The sequence below is a fragment of the Anolis carolinensis genome, chromosome 1, assembly GCF_035594765.1.
Source record: "Anolis carolinensis isolate JA03-04 chromosome 1, rAnoCar3.1.pri, whole genome shotgun sequence".
Lineage (NCBI taxonomy): Eukaryota > Metazoa > Chordata > Lepidosauria > Squamata > Dactyloidae > Anolis > Anolis carolinensis.
In genome coordinates, this window is record NC_085841.1 from 116,922,146 (window position 1) to 116,930,162 (window position 8,017).

Consider the following 8,017-nt stretch of genomic DNA (forward strand, 5'->3'; position numbering starts at 1 on the left):
CACGACCTTGGCCAAAAAGGGGAGATTGGAAATAAGCCGATAGCTGTCCAATTGAGTGGGGTCCAGTGATGGCGTTTTCAACAGCGGTTTGATCACAGCCAATTTAAGGCTCACTGGAAATATGTCTTCCTGAAGGGAGGCATTCACCACCACCTTCACCCACTCGGCCAAACCCCCTCTGGCTTCTCTCACCAGCCAGTATGGGCAGGGGTCTAGGATGCATGTGGTAGCCCTCACCTCTCCAAGCACCTTGTCCATGTCCTCAGGCTGAACAAATTGAAACAAATCCATCAAAATAGGACAAGGAATATGTTATATCCCTGTCTAGTAACTTCAGTATAGTTATTTTTTCTTTTTCCCCCTGGACTTGAAAGTGCATTGCTTTATTAATACAGCAATGTTCATATTTTAGTGGTGGATCTATTTGCATCCCTCTGAATTCTTAGTAATTTTTTAGAAGCTGGATATGTTAAATTCCTCGTTATGTTAAAAGATTTCTATAATAAATGTAGATATTTTCAAACTGCGTATTATCAGGAAATAAAATTATACTTACTGTAATTCAATTAAAGCATTGATTTTTACAGCACAACTAGTGAATACAGGAACTAAAACTTTTTGGTTGAATATGCCCCCAATAGCGCAGCAGATTAAACCACTGAGCTGATGAACCTGCTGACCTAAAGGTCAGCAGTTCAAATCTGGGGAGTGGGGTGAGCTCCCACTGTTAGCCCCAGCTTCTGTCAACCTAGCAGTTCGAATACATGCAAATGTGAGTAGATCAATAGCGGGAAGGTAATGGTGCTCCATGCAGTCATGATGGCCACATGACCTTGGAGGTGTCTATGGACAATGCTGGCTCTTTTACTTAGAAATGGAGATGAGCATCAACCCCCGAGTCGGACATGACTAGATTTAATGTCAGGGAAAAACCTTTACCTTTATCTATACCTTACTAATATTTTTGCTTCTACTCTGATTCTTTTAAATAATGCTAAGATCTTTTAATAACAAAACAAAACAAAACAATTGCTCTCTTTCATTCCACGAGGGCTGTCCGATTCAAGATTTTGTCCTGGTGTACTCACATGAGAAAAAAAAAGTAATTAAGAAGACCTATTAATGAATGTGAAATAATAATATCAATAAATTAATAATTTTTGGGAATGTCCTCCGGCTAGCTTTTGTGTTTCTTTAGTTAAAGCCCAAGTAAATTTTGATTTTGCAATGCAGAAACATTAATTACTTAATGAGAAACAATGCCCCGTTGTGGCATGTAGTACAAAACAGCCCAGACCACAGGAAATCTCTGGACTAGTTCATCCTGACCTTTCCCCTCTCACACGTTCTAACATTGTTTTCCTCCTCCTCTCCATCTGCTTTAATCATTAGCAATGCTCTTTTTTGCTTTTCTTTTTTCCCTTGCAACTGCACTATGAAGTAAAGTCAGCTGTCATCAGAGCATATTAAACTCTGACTGTTGGATTCCACTGAATCAGCTGTATGCCCATAGGGTTCATTTAGCCTAAAGAAGAGCAGCAATGTGGCTCTGCAGCACTCTAGGGGGAAATACATATTTCTACATCGAAAAAAATAGGTTTGGGCATGTTTCTAGTTCTTACAAACTGTAAACTAAGGTGCCATGTAAGAAAAACAGCCTTAAAAAAGAGAAAGGTTTTGAAAGCAAAATTGAGAAGAGGAAGACAGGGAAAAGAGGAAGGGGAAGAAGGAAATGAGGAGGAGGAGGAGGAAGAAGGACATGGTTTCTAAGTCCTGGAAAGTTGGATTGCATATAGCATTCTGATAAAGCAACCTTAAAGTGTGTAGTAAAACTTTTGGACCAGCTAGAAGCTAGTTTAACCAATATGATTGTTTTTTTTTTTACTGTCCTGGAAACAACAATGGACTTTTTGACGCAATCAGGAATGTTGTGAAGATATTGTAACTTTTTCATTCTGTTCTAATTTGTTTAATTGTTCAATCTTCACAACTGCATCTCCCCCTATGAACCAGCGTGGACTTTAAGATCGACTTGGGGAGGGGGCTTTTCTAATAGTCCCACCCCCATCACAAGCACAATTGGTGGGAACGGGACAGAGGGCCTTCTCAGTGGTGGCTCCCCGGCTCTGGACAGAGAGATTAGACAGGTCTCCACACTATTTACCTGCAGGAAAGGGTTAAAGACAGGGTTATGGAAACAGGCTTTTGAAAATGGCTAAATTGTTTTAACATCAAACATTACATGGATGAATATAATGAAAATCCTAAATGGGATCTAACCAGGACAATAGGTTGGACGGTTCTAATGGTAGTACAGTGTAAGTATTATCATTATGTATTTATGTATTTTATCTTGTTCATATACATTCTCCTTGCTGTCCATTATTATTTGAATATCCTAATAATTGATTATTGTTGGTTGTGTTTTTAATGTGAAATATTTATTTGTTTTATTATGTATTTTGTGATTTTATACTGTTGCGAGGAGCCCCCAGTGGCGCAGCGTGTTAGAGCGCTGGCTGCTGAACTTGCAGAACGAAAAGTTGCAGGCTCAAATCTGGGGAGTGGAGTGAGCTCCTGTTGTTAGCCCCGGCTTCTGACAAATTAGCAGTTTGAAAACATGCAAATGTGAGTAGATCAATAGGTACCGGTCTAGCGGGAAGGTAATGGCGCTCCATGCAGTCATGCCGGCCACATGACCTTGAAGGTGTCTACGGACAACGCCGGCTTTTCGGCTTAGAAATGGAGACGACTGGACTTAATGTCAGGGGGGAACTTTTTCTAACCTATACTGTTGTGGACCGCTCCAAGTCCCTACAGGGAGAGAGAGTGGGATATAAATAAAGCTAGTAGTAGTGGAGGTAGTAGTAGTAATGTGCTTTCATAGTTTTAAATTACATTTGGTTGTTTGGTTGCTTTATTTGTTTTAAACTGCTTGGTTGATGCATTCTATATATCAATCCTTAGATTTATTCTATATGTAAAAGCTTATATTCTCTATATAAACTGCTTATATTTATTCCATATATATAAATCTCTTACCCTACATGATAGAATCCCATCCATGGATGCTCAAGTCCTATTATATTTAATGGTGTAGTAATTATACGAGAGGCTCCCTGTGTTCCAATAGGAACAATGAGGTTACCACAGGGGTAAGCCATGCAGCGATGCTTCTCATGTGTAATGGGGAAGCGGTGCTGCCGACAATGTGATGAAGTCCTATATGACACAGTTTCAAACTGTATTATATGGGCAGTGTAAATGATGTCCATGTTTCAGAACTCAGGTTGTTATCGAGACCGCAGTTAGCCCAGATCTGCCCTGTGAGGGAGATCTGAAAGGGAACGAGCCTTGGCGAGCCGTTAGGGAGGCAGAAAATAACCCGGAATATAAATTTACCTGAGACCGAAAGGAAAAGACTCTGCCAAGTTGAAGGAAAAAAAACTGCCAAAGTGTTTATTTAGCGATTCAGCTGAACGGACATCCAGCAGCGATAGATCGACATGTAAGATGTAACGATACATTGGAAAATAAAGCCATTTTATACATTTTTCAAGTTTGAAGCCTATTTGAACTTCCCGCCCCGTCCCTTTGCTCATCTGCTGCTGATAGGTCGAGAGTGTCACACTAGGCGGGAGCTAGGATTCCTGCTCTGCGTCTCAGCCAATGAGGGACAACCTTCGCCTCTGCCAGGGCCAATCAGGTTGGGGAAGGCGGGAGTCAACTAGACAATGGGTTCTGGTGAATGAATCATTGGGGTTATCTTATGCAAAAGCGACCACCTGAGGCTAGCGCCTTCCAAAATAATCTTAAGATTATTGCTGTTTTTGAATAGGGTCATTTGGGATGTCCGGGGTCCTTTACGCACGTACACAGTTCATGAATACCTTGAGGTATGGCGGAGATGTCAGTTTATATTGACACTATGGGATTACAGAAACAGGACCAGTGGGGAGTCTTCCTTTGGCTCCCCAGGGGTCCAGGATGGGATTGTGGTCAACATTACCATATGAGATACAATGACCCGTGGGGCTGCTCCAATCTAAGGTGACAATCTCTAGCTATGGGTCATGCAGATGCAAATAGATAAGATTTCATGGTGACAGTTTATCCTCTTTTGTGCGAAGCCCAGAATCTAGGGTGAGGAAAGGCAGGGATTTCCGGGTCAGCTAGAGTTCAGACTGTGCCTTCTTTGATTGAAATATACTAGGGAATATAGAAAATCATATCTTATCAATTTCCACCCAAAATTGCCGAAAAATATACTAAATATTAGCGTTTATAGCTTATTTTTCCTTTCCTGCGCTAATAGCGTACGGCGGGAGGCGCTTAGGCAAGTAACGCAGGTTTGACAATCAGCTGATGATTGAAGAAGAAATGGAAAAAAATGATCTCTGTTGGTTGTCTTTTAAAGGTTAGGCAATTTTAGACATAAATATGAATTAGGGTGTTTTTTGGTGCGAAGTTGAGTGAGTTCTGAGTGAAAGTATAGGCTGGGGGGGGGGTGTGGGATATCGCGAGTTTCCTGAGAACCGGGGGAGATTCAGATTCCCTCCGGTTTTAAAGCGAAGGAAGGAACCCAGGTTTTTCTGTAATATCTTATATATAAGAGGGAAATATGTGGGTTTGGGGGTTTTCCAGGGAACCCATAGACCAAATTAGCTTCGGTTAATCAGCTAATAAAGAATTGATCCCAATATTTCATAAACATATAAGCATGCAATTCATGGAAAGTTCATAAGCAGTTCAGGCAATAGGAGGTTCATGGAAATAACAAAGTGAAGGGATTCTGGTTGATTTCTTTTCTTGGTAGCCCGGCGATCCACAGAACTGAAGACAAGTATGTGAATGAGATGTCCGGTCATTCATAATAATGTAGATGAAGGAGTGAATGAAAGAAGTCCGTCCGGGAGTTCTTGTCATTGCAAGGATCGCAGCTGGTCCTTGAAGAAACTGTATTTCTCTCTCTCTCTGGGAGGGTGGCCGTCCACCAGCAGCAGCCTTGGAGAGAAGCCCAGGTTCCCAGAAAACAGCCCGCCAGCCGTGAGAGCCGAGAAGCGGCTGTTGCGGAGAAAGAGACAAACGGAACCGGGTTTTTGACAGTCAGCTGATTTGGAGCTTCAAACTGGACCCATTCGGGCGCTGTTGGTTGTATTTGAACCAGGGACCTCAAAGAGTGTTAAATATAAAAGATAGGCATGCTTGGAGTGTTTTTGATGAAGTTAGGGTCCAATTTGTTCCGTTCCAATGGCAATGAGAACGTGGCGAGGTTAATGGAGGAAGGAGGGGGGGGGATTTCATGCAAAGGAGTAAAAAAAAAAAGGATACAAAAAAACCACTGGAGAGGATTTCAAGTTAAAAGGAAAGGATACTTTTTATTTAAGGATTAGTTACAATGTTAGGGCTGGGGAAAGCAATGAAAAGAATTTAATAATAATAATTTGTTGCGGTCTGAACGTTCTCCCACTTTGCAGGCGATCCGGATTTGTGGAACCCCTCACTGCAGGTCAGATGAATCCAAAAAAGGGGGGGGGGGGTGGTTCGCGCTATCAAGGTCAAGGACTTACAAGGAAAACACATACAGTTCTTTAATCATTCTTCTTACCCAAGAACCTACATTACCTTCTCACTTTCTTCCTGGCCATGCTGGCTGCTGGGTCCTGAGAGCTGTAGTTAGAGAGAGAGAGAGAGAGATTGAGACTGAGAGAGATAACCACATCACATTCACCCCCCAATTCAATACGGACCGTGGTGAACTGGGTGGGCCAAGCATGGGGAGTGGGGAACCTGTTGCCTTGTGCCCCACATTGCCCGCCTTGCCCCGCACCTAATTCCACGGGTGGAAGCGTTGCCGCCTGGCTTCCCCTTGTTGTTTCTTATGCAACACAGGAAGCCTCCCGTGTTGCCACCACCTCCTTCTGTGACATCTGGACTTCAGTTGAGGTATGGAGCCCCACTAGAAGTTGATCTGTGTTGTGTGATGGGAGCCAGCGGGTTCCATGCCACCACTGAAGTCCAAGCGTCCTAGGACAAACAGTTTTGGTCCAGAGAGAATGCAGGGAGAGATATGTACATCCAGGTGGATAATCACCTCAAACATATTTTACAAACCAAAATATGCTCCTACTGTCCAGATTTGATGATGATTTTCTAACTCAATTCTCTGAAATCCCATTTAAAATAGCCTAGTATTTCTCTCTTTCTTCCATTACAACAGTGCTTTTGCCCTGACATTTTATGGAATGGGATGCTGGTATTTTGGGAAGCCTATATCATGCCTGAAAGAGACAGCAAGACTTTAAAAATAGTTTGGGCCCTGAAATTAGGTATAGAGCCATAATTTGTGTTCCATTTTTAAGGATCGAAGTCAGGGCCGGTTTGTAATTGAAGCCGTTGGAGCCACCGCTTGGGGCGCAGCCTTTGCTGGGTGCTCTCGCCACGGCAACCATTGGGTCGCTTGCCACGGAACAAGGAAGTCCTTGCTATTCTCACAAAATCTCGCGAGAGTAGCAAGGACTTCCTGGAGTTCAGCGGCTGGAGAGCATGCCGGCACTGCCGCCACCGGTAAGTTGGGGGGGGCATAATTTCGGGGGGAGGGGGGGGCTAGGTTTGCTTACATAGTGAAAAAACCTAGGGCCGCTGCTGATCAAAGTATAAGAACATCACTCTCTGCTTTTATTGTAGGTTTGTTCTTATTGTGTTATTCTAACAGCCTGCTGCTCTTTGCTTTTTTAATGGAAATATAAAATGACTCTAGTCTCAGGTGTATGAAATTATCCCATGGGAAAAAAACCATGTGGAGAGTGATAGAAATATAGCCCCAAGAAAAACAAAAGAAAAAAATTACCTTCTACAACTTCATTTTAATCCTAACCACAAACCAATATTCTCATAAAACAAAAGATACATGGGTTCTTTGACATGTTTTTGAAGAAACCTACACATGCATTTCTTGTACCGTTGTGTCTCAGATATCCTATAACCTAATAAATCAGTTAATAAAGAGTAGAGATATGAAAAGATGCCTTGAAGGTATAGCATTTCTGTTCTTATACCAAAAGAAGCTACATGAGCCATACAAGAAGCTTCTTTTAATGGAAAACTGAGCAAAAAGACATCATTTTTAAGAAGTTATTTTCCTTTTACAAAAATGTTCTGAGATTATGTGTCTCTGACTGTTAGGCATCTTGCATTCTCTCCTGTTTTCTGATGCATTCATTTTCAACTTTTAAAAATGTTTACAGTTGCTATAGTCATATATTTATGCTTAGTAGTATTCTTAAAATTTTCCACTATAAAATTTTATATGTGTTTGTGTTTTTCCTTAACAGTAATACTGGAATTTTTATGTCCTTGAAATGTACCATAAACATATTAACATGATGCATATAAACATATAAAATGTCTTTCTCACCCCAACATGATTTTGCTTGATATTTTTATTTCTATTAAGTTGAGACTCATGTTTTTGACAAAATATTTGGTGGGACATGGGATAGGCAAACTTGAGAACCAATGCACCAAGGATGGGAAGGGAACTCTCTTGTTGCGGTTATAAATCCTCATGTTGAGGGATGTTTGTTGCTTTCAGCATTCTCTGTTTATCATTAAATGCTGTTTCTTCAAGACCACTGCGTTTAGCAAGCAAGAATATTATAGACCTTGAATCCACAGTAACAAGTTCCAGAAGGCAAACATATAGCCATATTAGTCTGAATCAGTATGCAAAGGATATTGTAGTGCCCTTGGTTGTAGTATAATTTTTTGTAGACTAAGGACTCTCATACACCCTCTATTCTGCAACAGTTATGTTAGTGTAGATAAGAGGTGTCCAATGCTACACATATTATAACACTATTTTACATACCCAGCCTCATGAGGACCCGCTGGGCCAATCTATCATATCCCCTTCCTGGTTCCCAGACAGCACCCAACTCAGTTCCAAGAACCTATATGGTTATTTATTTATCTTGGCTCTAGGCAACATCTTTTATCTTGCCTTTGTTCCCCAATG

At 41.4% G+C, this 8,017-nt stretch overlaps 1 long non-coding RNA gene across 1 annotated transcript; it reads right to left on the reverse strand.

Annotated features, from left to right (window-relative positions):
• Window positions 1-3,432: 3,432 nt before the first annotated feature.
• On the reverse strand, window positions 3,433-6,520 carry LOC134299162 (uncharacterized). Its single transcript, XR_010006317.1, has 2 exons — window positions 5,626-6,520; window positions 3,433-5,064 (listed from the first exon to the last, which is right to left on the reverse strand). It is a non-coding gene; the product is annotated as an uncharacterized LOC134299162 (long non-coding RNA).
• Window positions 6,521-8,017: the final 1,497 nt, after the last annotated feature.